Source organism: Equus przewalskii, chromosome 2 (assembly GCF_037783145.1).
Source record: "Equus przewalskii isolate Varuska chromosome 2, EquPr2, whole genome shotgun sequence".
NCBI lineage: Eukaryota > Metazoa > Chordata > Mammalia > Perissodactyla > Equidae > Equus > Equus przewalskii.
Genome location: NC_091832.1, coordinates 102,868,128 through 102,886,575, shown reverse-complemented (window position 1 = coordinate 102,886,575; position 18,448 = coordinate 102,868,128). Strand labels below are relative to the sequence as shown.

The 18,448-nt window shown below is 36.8% G+C and overlaps 1 pseudogene; it reads right to left on the bottom strand.

Moving 5' to 3' along the window:
• LOC139081872 (nucleoporin p58/p45-like) overlaps window positions 1-10,625 on the bottom strand; it is a 38,172-nt pseudogene extending 27,547 nt beyond the window's left edge.
• Between the last annotated feature and the right edge of the window lie 7,823 nt (window positions 10,626-18,448).

Here is an 18,448-nt window from a genome sequence, read left to right as displayed (position 1 = left end):
TGAGGGTCTATTTATGTGTTCTCTTTTCTGTTTCACCTATCTATGTTTCTATCCCTTTGCCAATATCACAGTCTTGATTATTGAAGCTACATATTAGACTTTAAGATCAGGTAGAGTGCTTCATTCTACTCTATTCTTCTTTTTCAAGATTCTTTCCCACTATTCTATGGCTTGTGGCTTTCCATATAAATTTTGGATTAAATTTGTCTATATCTACTAAATATCTTGATGGAATTTTGATAGAAAATGCATTTAATCTTCAGATTAATTTAGGGAGAATTGATATCTTTACTAGGTTAAGTCTTCTAATCCATGAACATGGTATTTCTCTCTATTTATAATTTTCAGCATATAGATCTTATGCATTCTTTGTTAAGTTTATATTTAAGTATTTCATGTTCTTAGGAGTGATGTTAAATGTTATTGTGCTTTTAATTTTAGTTTCCACAAACTTATATTTAGTAAATAGAAAAGCAATTGATTTTTGTGTGTTGATCTTATATCTTGCAAATTTGCTGAACTCACTCTTGGTCCTGGTGGTTTTGTTGTTATTGTTATTTTTAGATTCATTGGCATTTTCTACATAGCCAATTATCGCATCTTCAAACAGAGTCAGTTTTACTTTTTCCTTCTAATTAGTGTGCCTTTTACTGATTATTTTCCCTTACTACAGTGGCTAGAACTTTCAGTACTATATTGAATAAGAATGCTGAGTTTGAACATCTCCATCTTTTTTCTGATCATAGTCTTTCATCCTTAAGAATCCTGCAGATTGTTTTGTAGGTGATCTTTGCAAAGTTAACATAGTTCCACTCTATTTCTAAGTTACTGAGACTTTTTTTAAATCGTGAATGGATGTTGGATTTGTCAAATGTTTCTTTCTCCATCAACTAAAATAATCATATGATTTTTCTTTTTCAGCCTATTGATATGGTGGATCACACTGATGGTTTTCAAGTGTTGAAATAGTCTTGCAACACCTGGAATAAATCCCACTTGGTCATGGTTTATAATTTCTTATACATTTTTCATTTGATTTATTAATATTTTATTGAGCATTCTTTGAATCTAAGTTCATAAAATATATTGGTCAGTAGTTTTCATTTTTTGTATTGTCTTTGTCTTGTTTTGCTATCACGATAATACTGCCCTCGTAAAATGAGCTGGAAAGTGTTTCCTGTTCTTCTATATTCTAGAAGAGATTGTGAAAATTTGTGTTAAGATAAGTTGTACTTAACAGAGACTAAATAATGGGGGCAGAACTTCAAATAGCATGCAGCCTTGGGTACCTCCTCTTTATGACTCTATTAGGAAATATGTCATCCCACTAAATCTAAGGCCTACCTATATTTTTCTAAAACATTTTCATTCTTTTAATTATTATATCATTGTTATGAATTAGATTGTTCATTACTTTCTAGACGGCGTTTTGATATTAATTATCTTAAAAATACATGGAATCCAAAAGTTTATGCATTAAATTTCTTCATTCATCACATCAAGTTATCTTTAAGGTCTATTTTGGTGGAAATTCAGAAATACCTTCTCTTTCTTCTCTCCTTCCTCCTCCCTCTTAACTATTCCCATGAAGCTCTTTTTTGTTTGTTTCTTCAATACCCTCTCTTCCCTGCACACTGGTCCTGTTTCTTCTATGTACAGCCAAGGTCCTCAAAGTTCAACCATGCTCCAAATGCCATCTTGGTTATATCTTAGTGAGTAGCTTAAGTCTTTTTGATTCTTCAGAGTAGAGGAGATAAGATGAAACATCCCGTCTCTTGCTAATATTGTCCATTAGCCATAACATGTATTGGATTATGAGAAGTAGTCTTGATCTCTACTTTTTACACCTCCAAGTTTCTAATGGGGTGGTGGGGGGCACGTGCATGGAGAAGGAGTTATAAAGCTGTTTGAAATGAGCAAGGGAGAAAATAAGACTAGAGAAAATAAGTGAGAGAAAGAAATTGGAGATAAACACTAGAAATTAGAGAGGCAAGATTGAAATCTAGGATAACAGGGACATTCTCTGATATGGTTTCAGTGGCTGAGACATAGTAGATGAACAATAAACATTTGTGACATGAAGTGATGTGAATTAGAGTTAGGAGAGTACAGTGTTAAGGAGAGAACAGGCGTATGAGGCATTGAGAAGGAAGAGTATAGCAAGTTTGGGGACCAATTGGATATGGGAAGTCAAAGATAAACCTTTTCAATGATCACAATAAGGTATTGAGTCTTGGAATTATAGAGGTATGAGACTCAAAAGAAAATTATAGAAGAGGAAGAAAAGATAATTTAGATTCTTGCTTCACAAAGTATAGTCTACAGACAGTTATCAACCGTGGACCTGGGAACTCATTAGAGATATAGAAACTCAACCCCTCCTTATCCTTGGAAACCTACTAAATAAGAATCTACATATAAATAAAACATTCGAGTGATTCGTATACACATTAAAAGTAAAGAAGCACTGATATATGATTTATATAAGAAAAAATGTGGATGGTAGCAAATTTAAAAATTTTTTGGCAGTGGCAAAACATTTATTATAAATTACTTGATGACATGTCCAGTAGTCCTGATGTCCAATTGTTAACATAAATGTTTTAAAAAATAAACATTTGTGGAATAAATGAGTGAACAAACAAAAAGCAGGTTGGTAATAGAAAAACAGCAGAGAAAATAAAGTAGGGAGAAATGACTTCCCAGTTTGCCCGGGGTGTTTGCCCATACCTGACCCAAATCTCCAGTCAGACTATCTGCTCCACCTCTCTTGTAACAGAAATTGCAAAGTCCCTCTCCTTTCTCTAATCAAGACCTTTCTGTGCATCTAAGTCCTAATGTGCTGGCAGCAGAAAGCCCCATTTTAGCCTTCCCTACAAGGATTTAGCAGAGAAGGCTGTGCTAGGCACTGCTTTCTTGTTATTTCCTTGATTATTCCTACTTGAAAGTGAAACTGCCTATATTGAGAGTGACTTCAGATGGAGATGGCAGAACTATCCAGACAGCAGGGATCTGGAGACCAAGCTGCTCTGGGGAGTTTCTCTCCCGTGATTATGCAGAAGCAGTCTATGGTACAGCATTCTGTCACTTGAAAGTTGTTATCTCTTAAACAGGGGTGGGGATGCGGGTCTCCCTTGATAAGCCATACTCATTTTGTCACAGATTATTTCAAATTTCTCAGCTCATATGTAGAAGTTATACGATTTTTGACACAAGGGAAAATGGAGCAATGCCTTCTAGAGCAGATGTCACAGTCAATGTCATAAGATGCCAAGAGCCCTTGAAGGTTGTGGAATTTGTAATGGAAAAGAGGTGTTTCTATATTAAATAATATACCACTTTGAGAAGAGTAGAGTTTTCTGAACTATATAATTCTTTGACTTTTCTATGGTAAACCAGTGCTAAAGCCCATGGTAACGGTAAAGGGATTTGTGGCACTGGTAGTGGAATAATGAGGTCAAACAAGGTGGTCAACCACATCAGCCCTACAGGTCCTCTGGTCAGTGACCTGGGTCACTACCATGACTTCCATGTCATCAGAAAGTAAAGATTGCAAAGCCATATTGAGAATGCACAATTTATCTCAATAACTTTCAAATCCTTTCATATGCCTGCCTTGAATATATTGATTTTATGTTTTAACAACAATTGACACACTAAGCTTTATTGTTTACATGATGGTAGACTGGACAAAATGAAGACAATGAGGATAATGACAACCCATTTAAACTCCTGTCATGAATCACTGTATTGCAAAACTTCTAGTAGCTTAATACATTAAAATGCGAATTACATTAAGTAAGAAATATATTTGGATTTTTGCAGACCAATGCAATGTCCTTTTAAAAAATGTTGATGTGATCATGCAGTTAATTCTGATAGTAATTCACAAAAATCACATTTTTTCATGCCCTTTTCCACAATCTAGACTTGGAGATTGCAGTAATAGAGAGGTATGAAAAAATAAAAACAAGTTTAAGTGCTCAGAAACAAGTATCTTTTCTAATTATAATGCATCAAGGTGCAAAAATTTCATTCAGAAAAGCCAACCATTGCTATAAGCAGATAAATAAAACAGTTTTACAGCACTTTTATAAACAAAACCAGCTAGTCTTTACTAAAAATCATTTACGTATGTACAATATCTATTTTAGAAAATTAGTGTCTTTGTGAAAATGATTCTGAAAGTGTTCGCTTAATACATATTATTAAACCCATATAAAAAATTAAACCATTTTCAATGACATTCCACGTTCAACTTACATTGGGAAACTGCACTTGAAAGGTAAATAGGTCAATTTAATTGCTTTTCTCTTAAACCAGGGATAAGGCAGTTTCTGTTTCCACGGCTCTCCTTTTTATCCATTCTGCTTCTCTTGTTAATGTTATCACAGGCACATTACACAGATGCAGCCTGACCTGCCTGCACATTACGACCTGGCTCTCTTGTCACTGGGAAGACGGGGAAGAGGTCAGAGACGGTACAAAGAATATTTTTTTAAATGCGTTGCTTTTCTAATCTGTACTAAGCCATTATGATGTTAAGAGACATATAAGCTGCTCCATTTAGAGTCAGCATTAATCGCTGTGTAAGAAATCACTCTGCATTGGAAAAACCTGTAAAGTTTCCCCTAAAGTAGAAATACGTCCTTCTCCCACATGCAATCAATATGATTATGGTGCAATTACGCTTCTGAAGATTCATCTCAGAGGTGGAAACAAAACCCACTTCACATCACATCATAACGGTGACCAACACAGGATAATAAAAGTTTATTTGACAAAATTCACAGAGTTCTCCCTTTGGAGAGGCTGCCAAAGGTCAAGGTGGAAACAAAAATGGAAAAGACCAGGAACAGCGAAGTTGAGTCCGCCAAACATTTAGGCCAGGAAGTATTTCAACAAGTTTTTAAGCAACCAATTTCAGTAACTTGGTGTCTCTAATTCATCTTTCTACAGGCAGGGAAGATTTGGAGTTTAAACCATGAAAAATGGAATACCCTTAAAAAAGGGAAATAGCTTGAGCCAAGAGTTTCTTTCTATGAATTCATATTTTATACTCGTGCACAAATGTGTATAGTACTCTGTACAGAAGATGTCCTTCAGTGTGGTTCCAGGGGCCTTTGTCAAAGAACATGTTGATCCTACTATAAACACTAGAGATCATTCCATCTGTACGAGAAACAACTATGCATATGTTTACGTAGTGTCAACCATATCAACAAAAACACAGCTATTGACACTTGGCTAAATGATAGGCTTTCCTGGTCAGAGATGTAATCAGAATATGGCTTACAAAAGAAGGAAAAATATGCAACTGGCTTTTATATTCACAGAAAAATGAATTGTTCAGTGTGGCAAATATGAAAGGAGTTCAAATTCCAGAGAAGGGAAAAATGTCAAAATGTTATAAGTCTCCTGAGGTGCAATTTAATTACTGCAGCAATTTTAGAAAAATAGAGTCACAGAGTGAACAATGCTGCCATGGTTTCTAACACATCAGCTCATATATATATCATTTTTCTTGTTTTCTTTCCAGTTGGAGGTTTCTTCAAGTGAAGAAGCTGCCCTCCTGGTCCAAAACCTGCAGGGAGGACCGGGCACCCTGTAAGACCAGCCGCTCGGGACTGTCATGCTAGAGCTTCTGAAGCTAATGCAGGGGGGCTTGAGCTGCCAAAGCTTGCACTAAGATTACTGACAGTTTATTTTTTCAAATCCAATTGTGGCCGTAATGGTGCTGTTTCTAAAATGAGAACTAGTTCCAAAACTTTCAGTTTGAAGACCCTAAGCCACTTACCTGGAACTCAATGCCAATACCCGCATTGAATCTGTGTTAAACTACACCCCAGAAGTGGCTGAAGCACTGTTGCCAGCCTTGCTATCCTAAGTGTTGGAGTGCTGGTGATGGCTGCTTCATTGTGTGTCACTGAGAAGGGTGGGTCTAATAGTAACCCTGGGTGCATTCTGCCACTTCTTGGCTTCTGCTGGCCTGACTTCAAACAGATCTATAGCATCTCCCAACATTTTTCTGTAGTGAAGGTAATGTTCTTCCAGCCCCTTTACCTTTTTTTTTTTTTTGAGGAAGATTAGCCTTGAGCTAACATCTGCCACCAATCCTCTTTTTGCTGAAGAAGACTGGCCCTGAGCTAACTCCGTGCCCATCTTCCTCTACTTTATATGTGGGATGCTTGCCTCGGCATGGCTTGATAAGCGGTGCATAGGTCTGCACCTGGGATCTGAACAGGCAAATCCAGGCTGCCAAACCGGAGTGCGCGAACTTAACTGCTGCGCCACCAGGCCAGCCCCACACCTTCACATGTTTAATAATAGGCTGAAGTTGTACAGCCAAAGCTACAAATTTTTCTCAGTTTCCTGCAGAGCCCTTGACAAATCTTGGGAGGTTGCGTGAATTATTTGTTTAAGTGGCAGGACAGTTTTCCAGTTCTTCAGTCTGCTGTGTGTGCTGCTAAAGCTGCACCTGAAGTTGCTGAGCTGTGATTGTGAAGCAGTCTGAAGAAGCTCTATGTATTTTCATTTTGAAGTCCGGATAATAGTTCCTGGGTTCTGAAAGCTGTGTCTGCCTTGTTTAGCCCCTGAGTAATTTCTATTTTCAAGTTGTTGATATTGAGAGTTCTGCCTTTTTATCTCATCTGCTGGCAGCCAATGGCAGAAGTTGCTTTAAAGCCTTAATACCTTCTTATACTTTAATCCTTGCTTTAAAGATTTCTTTTTGTATCCATTTTTGTTCCTTCACAAACTTCTGAAGATTTTCCACATCCTGGACAATGACGTGAGGGAGATTTTCATCCTTTGGTACTTTTTTATCATCTGATCATGTTCCCTTTTTGTCACTTTTTATATGATGAACTACTGAAATCTACATCACTAAGGTCTTCATTGGCCACAGTGAAATAGCTACAGCAGTTACCAATGGCATGCCGATAGCATCCTGTCCAAATTTGGATGTTGCTGTGTTTGGATTTTGGAAAAGCAAACCTCCTAAAGCAGCTAAGGCTGAGTGTAAGCGTGAGCACACTTGGAAATCGAAGTCTAGGTCTAGCCAGCCCTAGAGAAGGGGTTGTTGATGTGGTTGTTGTTTTTGCTGTTGTTCCACCCAAATCATGTGGAGTAAATCCCATGGAAGCTTCTGGAATTGATAACAGAGTAGGTGAAACAGTGCCACCACCAGCTGAGCGCAGGTAATAAGTGGAGTAAATGGTGCAGCATTCGCTGCAGGCCTACAGATTCCTAAACTGGAACATGTCATAGCTGCAGATGTTGTGTCTGGCCATTCCCAGAGTTAAGCCAGTAGTTACAGTCACTGGCATTCCTGTATTTTTTCCTTCTAGAGTGAGCCCAGTGGCAGGCTCATATCCAAAAAGCACAGTTCCCAAAGCTTTGAAGGAGCAAACGTGGATGCTGAAGTTGCAGATGTAGAATTCCAAAATTGAAACTGCCAGAAGAAGCTCAAACAGACCCTGGCACTTAGGAGTCTGTTCAGTGGGTCTTTACTCCTTGAATGATTACAGCATGGGGAAGAGTGGTGGCACTAGCCTCCTCTGTCCCAGATATGATTGTCTCACGGGTGGCTGTGGTGGTGGAGCCCAGTGTGATGCAGATGCCCATGAACTTGGCTGGGTTCTCGCTGCAAGGGATTTGAGACCAGGCTTTCACACACCTCAAAGCTCAAAGCCTCACACATTTTCAGACCCAAGCTGTCAGAATCTTCCAGCCCCAGTGTGGAAAGCCACAACTAGGAACACAGGCTGATTTTATTTTGTATCACATACTGGTAAAAATTTAACGCAGATATCACCTAACTTTTAGTATTCTTGTCTCTAAAATAGTAAGTAATCGTAAGACATTAGTAATGCCATTATTGTTGCTTATCTGTCTATAATTTTCTTTTTTAGGTCACCGTATATTTTCTGTTATCACATAATGTTTTGAGTAAAGTTTTCTCCATGTTGAGTAATTTTCTTCTTTTGTTTCCTCCATACTTCTGGTTTGCGGTAAAAAGACGTTTTCTTTGATGCTTCCGTCTTTACAGAAGTATGTAAATAGACTTAAAGTTCACCTCTTAGTCATTGTTAACTATAAACATCACTGTTGTTTCTTGTCTGCCTTTCTAGTCCTCTCTCTATCCTTGATATAATTTACTTTAACAAAGGGCTCTAGCACTTGCTAACATAGTTTTGTATGCAAGGTTTATTCCCTTGTATTAGTCATCTGCTTCATATAATTACATAAATTTTTAAGTAATTAGAGCAGAGCTAACATTACTTATCTGTACAACATCAGTGAGCTAGTTTTTTCAATAAACAAAATATACTACTTCAGATTGATAAACCATGAAAGGATTTTAATATTTTCCAAAAAAAGGGCCTTGCAGACAATACTTTAATGATGTTTGTATGCATACCAATAGCTTTCCATATTTATTGGAAAAAGCATTTTTCAAATGAGTTTCGAAGCTTTAGATTTGAATGTCAAGTATGAGTGTGGGCCCTTGGGAAATTTTTCTTTCTTTCAGAACTTCACTTTTTTCTTCTGAAAAATAATAACTAATATTCACTAGAAAGAAGTTTGAAGTTGTTAAATAAGGTAATATTTGTAAAGCAGTCAGCAAAGACCTTGACTCTTAGGATGAGTTCCGGAAACGTATAGTCCCTCAGTTCTCGCTTTTATGTAACTGAATCCTTGTAAATCACATCATTGTTATCGTTTGTTGTGAAATACAAAACTATACTTTAGTACTTGTAGAGAAATGTGGTGGGCTTTTTTTTCTTTTTTAGTAAAGACCTCCACATTTTTATAGTGGGAAGTATTTCATTCTTGGCTGTTTTTCTTTTCCCAGTACAAAAGATTTCCGTGAATTGTTATTTCAGTTTTTCTTAGCTGTATAATACACTTCTTTTAATGGAAAATATTAAATACAAAGAGTTCACTTTAAAGATCTATCATGTGATTTACAATGTATTCTTTGCACGTGGACATGTAATCTTCTCTTTACTAAACTTTAGAAAAGACTAATTAGATCGGCATTTACCTAATGAAAGTGCTTTTAGTACCAAAGTGACATAAAAGAAATAAGAACAACTCTCATTAGCTTGAAGAACAGTTTGATTCCATTTAAGAGCATATGCTATGTATTGCTTGCCCTGCTCCGGGTTCTAGAGACATCAATGAAGAAAACAGAACCTTCCTGTTCTTGGGAAACTTACATTCCAGGGGGTAGTGGGGGGATAGAAGACCAGCAAAGAACCAGCATCTCGAGTAGCGAAAAGGACTTTGAAGAAAAATAAAGCTGGATGATGAAAATACTATCTGGCACCGATGAGGACAGGGTGTGGTTTTAAATGGAAGCCAAATCTTCTCTGATAAGGAAAATGAATGAAGTGAGGGAAAAAGACATAATAATATTTTGTGAAACTGTGTTTCAGGCAGAGGAAGCAGCAAGTGCACAGGCCATAAGATGAACGTGTGTTTTGTGCATTTGATAAGCAGAAAAAAAACCAGCCATATGGCAGGAGGAAACCAGCAGCAGAGGAGTAAGACATGATACCGTGGAAGCAGCAAGGCTCCAAATCACGTCGGCCACGTAGACCACGGGCTGCACTTTGGATTTTATTCCACATGAAACCGGCAGCTTTTAGAGAAGGCTGAGCAGAGAAGTGGTTAGATCTCATTTTTGTATTTGAAAGATCACTGCCAACTGTGCAGTTAACTGACTGGGAAGGAACAAGGGTAGAAAAAGGGAGACTAGCTAAGAGCCTGTTATGTTAATTCAGCTGCTACCTGATGCCGGTCTGGATTAGAGAGACCGGGTAGAGAGGTGTGAAGCAGTAGAATCTAAATACTTTTGAAAGTAGAGCAAAAATAATTCCCTTATGTGAGACTGTGTATGAGATGTGAGAGAAACATTTTCTAAGTTCCTGGAAGAAGACACAAAATAGGAACTTCTTGGCTCAATTAGTGTAACAGTCCAGAAGGAGACCAGGCTCCAGGGACCTATGATCAGTGTTCTGCTCTATTGTTTCATGATCCTCTTGGCGTTATCATCCCCTATCGGTGGGCCTTACCTTCAGATGCCCCATCTGTACGGCACACTATTCAGAAGGGAGAACTTTTCTTCCAAATGCCGTCAAATGAAAATCATAAACTTCCCTCTGTCAGATGCAATTAGATTATATCTCTAGATGTGAGCCAATCACAAGGGACGGGGGAATGCCATATGCTGAGAGGGCTTCAGAGTGTCCTAACAGTGGACTCAGTACTCCAAACGTGTCTTAAAAATCCTTTTGGTTGCATCAACGATCTACTCAGAAACTTAAGTTTTCTGGATAACCACACGTAATCTACTAATCTACTTGACATCTCGACTTTAAAAGCTATTTGGTTAATTAGAGTTGTGTTAGAACTGTGCAATAAGTATGACATAGTCATCTCACACCAATGCTTTTGCTTGTGTTTTCCTTCATTTGGAGCACCCCTTCCTCTTTAACTTGTGTTGTGTTGTATATTATTTCTGTATCTATATTATAATCATCCTCGGTGACAAGCAGAAGCCCTGCTTCCTCCATAAAGCCTTCCATGAATACTTCAGCACTCACTGCTCTCTCCATTTGTCGATCATCACATAGTATGGAGCATCTAGATGGTAGTCTTTCACTTAAGTAAACCCTATGTAATGTAGGTTTTGGAATTCACTAATTGAGTTGTATGTGTCTTCTTTCATTAGATTTTGAGAGCCAAACCTGAGAGGAAGGAACTAGGACAAAAGCTAATTTTGTGGTCATTCATAGGGAATCCTTTCGGAGAACATATTTGTCTTTGAATAAATATTTAATAGAGAAGATAGCAACATGCACTTATTCTATTGATAATTAATTTTTAGTATTTTAAAAATATAGATTTTGATTCATTGATGCATGACTAGAGCATCCCCTGATTACTGCTAAGTATGTTTTGCTACCAATAAGCTGGCATATAGATGATCTCTAGATCAAACAAGAATATTTATAACAACATTAAGGGAAAAAATCCATAGAGGAAAAATGGATAAATTACAGCCTTTATTGACTTACTAGCTTATTTTAATTACATTTTTGTATTCTAGTTACTTATTGCCAGAGAGAAAATAAGGAAATACAGAAAAAGAAAGCAAAAAAGAGTGAGAAAGAGAAAGGCGAACAAAGAGAGAGATTTGAAAACTATTTCTAAGCATCTACTATTCAAAAACAGATATATAGCCATTAAAAATATTTTCCTGGTGATGCCTTTTTATATAAAACATCAGAAAGAAAGCATGATCCAAAAGGATGATACATGAAAAAAATAGATTGCACTTTATGAAACTTAGAATTTTTTTTGCAAAAAATACTGTTGAGAGAATGAAAAGACAAGCCACAGCCTGGGAGAAAATATTAACAAAATACTTCCCTATTAAAGGACTTGTATCCAAAATAGATAAAGAACTTTTGAAATTCAACAAGAAGAAAATAACCATTTAAAAAAAGTGGGCAAAATTCTTAACAGACAAGGGCTGGCCCTGTGGCTGAGTGGTTAAGTTTGTGCGCTCCACTTTGGCAACCCATGGTTTCACTGGTTCAGATCCTGGGCCTGGACATGGCACCTCTCATCAAGCCAGGTTGAGGTGGTGTCCCACACAGCACAACCAGAAGGACCTACAAGTAGAATATGCAACTATACACTGGGGGGCTTTGAGGAGAAGAAGAAGAAGAAAAAAATAAAAGAAGATTGGCAACAGATGTTAGCTCAGGTGCCAATCTTTAAAAAAAAGAAAGATATCTGAACAGAAACCTCACCAAAAAAGACATGCTGGCAGCAAATGAACATATGAAAAGATGTTCAACATTATTGTTAATTAAAATAACAAGAAGGTGTTATTAGGCATGTATAAGAATGGCTAGGGGTCAGCTCCATGGGCAAGTGGTTAAGTTCCTGCACTCCGCTGCAGCCGCCCAGGGTTTGGATCCTGGGCGCAGACATGGCACCGCTCGTCAGGCCACGTTGAGGCAGTGTCCCACATCCCACAACTAGAAGGACCCGCAACTAAGATATGCAACTGTGTACAGGGGGGGTTTGGGGAGATAAAACAGAAAAAAAAAAAGATTGGCAACAGTTGTTAGCCCAGGTGCCAATCTTTAAAAAAAAAAAGAATGGCTAAAATTCATAACACTGACAGTATCAATTGCTGGCAAGAATGCAAAGCAACAAAATTCTCATTCATTGCTGGTGGGAGTGCAAAATGATACAGCCACTTTGGGAGACAGTTTGTAAGTTTCTTACAAATCTAAACATGATCTTACAATATGATACAGCAACCCTGCTCCTAGATTATTTACCTTATTGTTTTGAAAACGTTTGTCCACCCCAAAACTTGCATGCTTTCTTCATAATTGTCAAAAGCTGGAAGCAACCAAGATGTCTTTCAATAGGTGAATCGATCAACTGTGCTACATTCACACAATGGATTATTATTCAGCAATAAAAAGAAATGAGCCATTAAGCCATGGGAAGCAATGGATGAATCCTAATGCATATTAAGTGAAAGAAGTCAGTCTGAAAAGGCTGCATAATTTACAGAAAAGGCAAAATTATAACAAAGGTAAAAAATCAGTGGTTGCCAGAAGTTTTGGTGGGGAGAAGAAAGGAGGGTTGAATAGGTCAAATGCAGGGGATTTCTTAGGGCAGTGAATCTTCTGAATGATACAGTAACGGTGGATGCATGAAATTGTGTCTGTTAAAATCCATACAGTTTTACACCACAAAACATGAACCTTAATGTACGCAAATTTCCAAAAAAAAATCATTTAGGAGACTAGACGACCCCAGGATGGAATGTAGAATGTGATAGAAGAATCTTGTGTATTGCAAATAAAAGAAACTACTTCAAAAAATGTTGCAACCGAAGTAACTATGGAAAAGAGTGGAGTTTGTTGAGAGTAAAATCAAAAGGAACTGTACATTATTACTGTGCTGTATTTGATAAACTAGTTTCCTATGGCTGTACAGGTTAACAATTCTGTGACCACTTCATATGTGCACTGAAATTGATTAATTAAGTCGATGGGTGAAGGTTGTTTGGATCCAGGCTTTCTCACTGCCAGAGTGGTAGTTTGCAGATAAGCAGGGAGAGCAGGTTAGAATGATCCATTTGGTAGTGAGTTAAGAGTTGGGGTCATCAGAATGAACTCAGATTTAGTTTAATATAGACACAGAAGTTTATATATGGAAATACTTATGGATATGTGTAGATTCAGGGGTTAGCATACATACATAAATCCATTTCCTTGCACTGTTGACTGAGGGGAGCTAGAATTAATGACACACCAATATCAATAAGCACACCTAGCACTCAGATCTTGGTTTCTACTATTGTTCTCCAATAAAGGCAATGAGGCTTCTTGGATAATGGCTGATTTTAGGACTGGGACAGAAAATACACAAGATGATCCTGGAGCATCTTATAGTGCCGGGACCTAAGAAAATGCTTAACACACACACATATACACACACACATAAGCTAGACCAAAAGGATACAGGAACCAATTGAAGAGCTCCCAATGGTCAAAATTGGAACCATTTGAGCAACAAATTAAATAAAGTAGTATTAGATTATAGCTCAGTGTATAAAATGAATATTCATGAGTCCATACTCATAAAAATAAATGATTGACTAAATAAATAAATAAATAGGAGGAAGAGACAAATCTCCTGTGCAGAAGAATTCCAGATAATTCGTGTAGATATTGTGCCCTTAAGGAACATACTCCTCACTCCTTGCATGTGCATTGCAGAGTGACTTCCTTCCAAAGAGGGCAGCACGGAAAAGGAGGAAAGACATTTTTCAGTGGAGAAACCTGAAAAACACTGCTTTAGCCAGGGGCTTACGATCAACCTCATTGGTGATAAGTCATTATCCTTGATGAGATATGATGAAAATGTTACCTTACTTTTGTGATCTTGCTCCTCAAATTCCATAACCCCAATATAATCTTGAGAAAAAAATCAGAAGAATTCCTATTGAGGGTCAATTCTCAAAATATCTGAATGATATTACACAAAACTGTCAAAGTCGTTAAAAACAAGGAAAGTTTGAGTAACTACAATAACCAGGAGAAGCCTCAGGGTACATGATGTCTAAATGTAACGTAATATCCTAGATGGACTCCTGGAACATAAACAGGACACTGGTAAAAACTAAGGAAATCTGATAAGCTATGAATCTTAGCTAACAGTAATATATCAATATTTGCTTATTAATTGTAAAAAATGTACCATACTAATGTAAGATATTACTAATAAGGGAAAATGGATCCAGAAATACGGGAACTCTCTGTACTATCTTCACAATGTTTTGTAAATCTAAGACTCTCCTAAAATAAAAAAGTTTATTTAAAAATAATTTAATCCCTACTCCTCAATAAAACCAAACCAAACAAAACATTATTGTCCCTTAAGTATGAGTCAGAAGCTCTAAGTCAATTTGTTGTAATAACAGGCTATGTGATGCATATTGATGCTAAAAGAGAACAATTGTACAAGTGGTTCACCCCTTTAACCCAAACTAATTTCTTAAGAATCCAGAACAGAATCTGTCTGGATGGCAATGCAGTGATAACCTTGGAATGTGGCAACATCTGGACGGTCCTTTTCTGTCTTTTTATATTCTGCCTCTAAAAACATCCGACTGAAGATTTCATGGCAAAAATGCATTAAAACATTCTGAACAAAAACATTAATAATATATTAAAATGGAAGAGTTCTAGTTCTGACAGAAAAAAGCATTTGTCATCAACATAGCAATAACAATACTTATTATTGAAACCTAATCTTTAATGATAAAAAACACCTTTGTAATTCAGGCCTGCAGATATTACTTCCATCAGTGAAATCTTTCAAATGCCCTAAATAATTGAGTGTTCAGAAGCCAGCAAATCAAACTGAAGCTGGAAGCGTTGTTTGTACAGGTGGTTTGCCTACTGGGAGTCAAAATTCTTACTTCTGTTGTCCATGTCAATTATTCTGAGACTTTGTCCATTTAGCATCTGCCAGTTTTTATAACAACAGAAGACTCTTTTTAAAAATTGCTGACATAACATTTATCAAATTATCCCAAGAGTGATGTTCTCTTTCCAAATAAAAGGAATCAAGAGTAGGGAGAAATGATTGGATAATTAAATATTAGGTCAGTTATATGATTCTCTCAGATTTAAACATTTAAAATGTGTCAACTAGAATTATTAATAATATGCCATCTGAAAGCAATCCTTTCTGAAACACTTTAGTTTCTTTATAAGGAGGAGCATTTTTAAAACACTCATCTCCGGATTTAGGACTTTTTGTTTTTGCTTTCGATTTGTGAAATTTTGATTCTTATGAATCTCGAAACAGAAGAAATTACGGTTCTTTGAAATGTATGTTTATCACTTAATTTTTAAGTATTACTGGAAAATTAGATTATGTACATACAGAAACACATAAACAAGTCTAGTAACTATGAGAGCTTATTGAATATATCTTAAGTAGGGATTCTCTAAACTTTGGCTTTTGGATAAAATTAACCAAAAAACCCAGGAAATTCACAAAAGCCTACCATTTGACCCTGGCTTTTACCCTGGCCCTTGGATTCCCAAATATCTGAGTACCCGTTTAGTGTCCTTTCTGACAACTCTGAACTTGTTCATCATCGATGATAATGTGATCATTGTCATATCTGATTACTAAAAATGATATTAGTATTTTATTATGTTACTTGGGTTATTATTATTAATAATTAAATATGTATTTTCAAATACTGAGATCATTCTTGGTGTAACTTGAAGTGAAAATCTCATTATGTATTTTATATGTTGAAATGCAAACAGTCGTTTTAAGTATACATTCATTTGTTTTGCAAAAGGAAAAAAATACTGTCATATTTGATAATGCTTATGATGCTGTGAATTTTGTTTTGAAAACTCTAAGAACTTTAAAATAGACAAGTTGAGAAGTATTTTAATAATTGATGTAATGACAATGTATTAGCTTGAAAATTAGGGAGACTATTTCAATCCTTTTGAGCTATTAAATGTTTTCTGTTTTAGTATAAATCATACAATGGCATAGTGCCAAATATGTTATTAGCATAATTCCAGTCTTTTAGAATTATTTGGTATATTAGCATTATAGGTAGAAAAAATAACCTTTAAATTATGCTTCTAATATTTTGTCATTTAATCCTTTTTAGGTCATGAGTCTTTAAAGAACGATCCTATTTTGGAATTGTTCACATATTGTGACGATGAACTTAAAGCAAAATATCAATTTTAATGCTTCAAAAATTCATGAAGAGGGAAAAAATCCAAAATCACAAATAATAAGTATTGATTTTTAACATTAACCGCTTTGCATTTGGTCAAATATGTGGTTTGGGGGCACATCCATAAATAGTGTCAGATATTGTTCTAAGTTCTTTGTATTTATCATTTCAATAAATCCTCAAACACCCATTTTACAAATGATCTAAATAAACATCATAGAAGGATAGGTTGACCAGGAATAGATTAAAAGTATTGTCAATTATTAGCTCAAGAACTTAGAATCAATGCATAGTGGATCAATCCAGACTTTAAAAAAATTTATTTTAACAAGGGGCAAGAATGTCTCCAGAAGGACACAAGAGTTTCTTGACTGGAAATATTAACCTTATTAAAGAAATGGCTGCTCAATGGGTTAGAGGCTGGGGATAGGGTGAGGATTGCTCAACCAGGAAAGCATAGAAATAGGAGAGATCAGAAACAAAGGAAGGTGGCAGCCATTACCCATCTAAGTGCTGAGTATGAGAAGTGACCATAACATTGTACTAGTGAATCTCTGAATCTTGTATCCAACTGTGGGCATGATGGCTCAGCATTTACTTCAGGGGTACAAGCTTCCATCTCAGTTACTCACAGATCTCTTCTGGGGAAGCTTCTACTTTCCCCCTAGTAATTACACACAAGAAAGAAGTTTAACCCCAGAAGTAAACATTCAGAATTATCACACAGAGCAAGAGAAGGCAAGGAAAATACAACGGCATTTGGGTGCTACAGCCAAGCATATATACCTTCTGCCAGAGGGGAGAATGGGCGCCAGGTCAGCGAGGTTACATAGCAGGTGAGCCCACACAGGACTTATAAATCGTTTTTAAAATTGAGAGCCCCAAACGCTGTAAGGGTCTCGTTCTCATTGACTTCTGTGATAATAATGCTGCGTACACAGGCTTCTTCCGGGGTGAGAAAGGTCACATGATTCATTTCGTGGAAGCTGGAGGCTTCAGAGTGCTTTCTCCTAGGATTGGCAGCTGAGCCGGCCTGAAGAGAATAGTAAAAATTCAGAGTTGCATCAGTACAAAAAAGTAGTGAACCAAGATTGTACAGTACAGGAGGAGCTTCTTGTTGCCTAATTCTTATTCTGAAACCATGCTCTCTGAGCAAGCTAATGAATACAGCGTGCCTTCCCCAAAGGAGTATCAGCCTGGAGAGAATGTTCTGGCAGAGGACTCAAGTGCCTGGTCCCCTCATTGTAAATTAATAAATCAGGGCTTTGATTTTTTAAAATCAGTCCCTTGAGCTTATTTAATATCACTAGGCCCCTTAGAAATAGACAACGAGGTTTCAGAGTCTGGAAAGGCTGAGGGCCCGACTCGGAGCCAGGCAAGTCTACCAAGGTAAGGAGACTCTAAGAGGTCTGCTGGAAGGCAGCCTGCTGGCGTTCCCAGCCGCACTCGCTCTTCTTCATGGCTCAAGCCAAGTCTGATCATTTTTCCAAGGTGAACTCTGCAATGGGTACTTTGTAGTAACAGAAAATTAAAATAATACTGTTCATTTGCGCAGCTTGCTGTGGTTTAAAACATGTTTGCATAGAGTTGATCACATTTAATAGAGCAGTTTTTCAGCATGTTTATTGTTCCACTCATTTTACAGATGGAGAAAGTAAAACTCGGATGGGTGTCAGGTGGCCCTACATTTGCTCCCACATTACATTCTTTTCCTTCAAAAATACTGACCTCCGATTGATCTGGGTCCTGGTTACACAGGTGTGTTCAGTTTGTGAAAATTCATCATGCTACACATTTATGTAGTGTACATTTTATACAGATAATTATACTTCAAAAAGTGATTAGATGTTTAAATAACGATGGCTAGAAAGGAAAAAAAATACTAATGCTTCCATTGTTTTATTTATCTATCTTTAAATTTATTTAAAATTCTTAAGCTTAGTACAGTTAATAAGCTTGCCCCCATATTTTCAGCTGAAACTTGGTCTGATTCAGTACAGATAATCCCTTCTTCTAAGTTTTAAAGCTATCTATTTTATGGTGCTACCAAAATATAGATTCTTGGCTATTTAAAGACTAACAATGAAGAGTAGGAGAAATGAATGTGACTAGACCTACTAC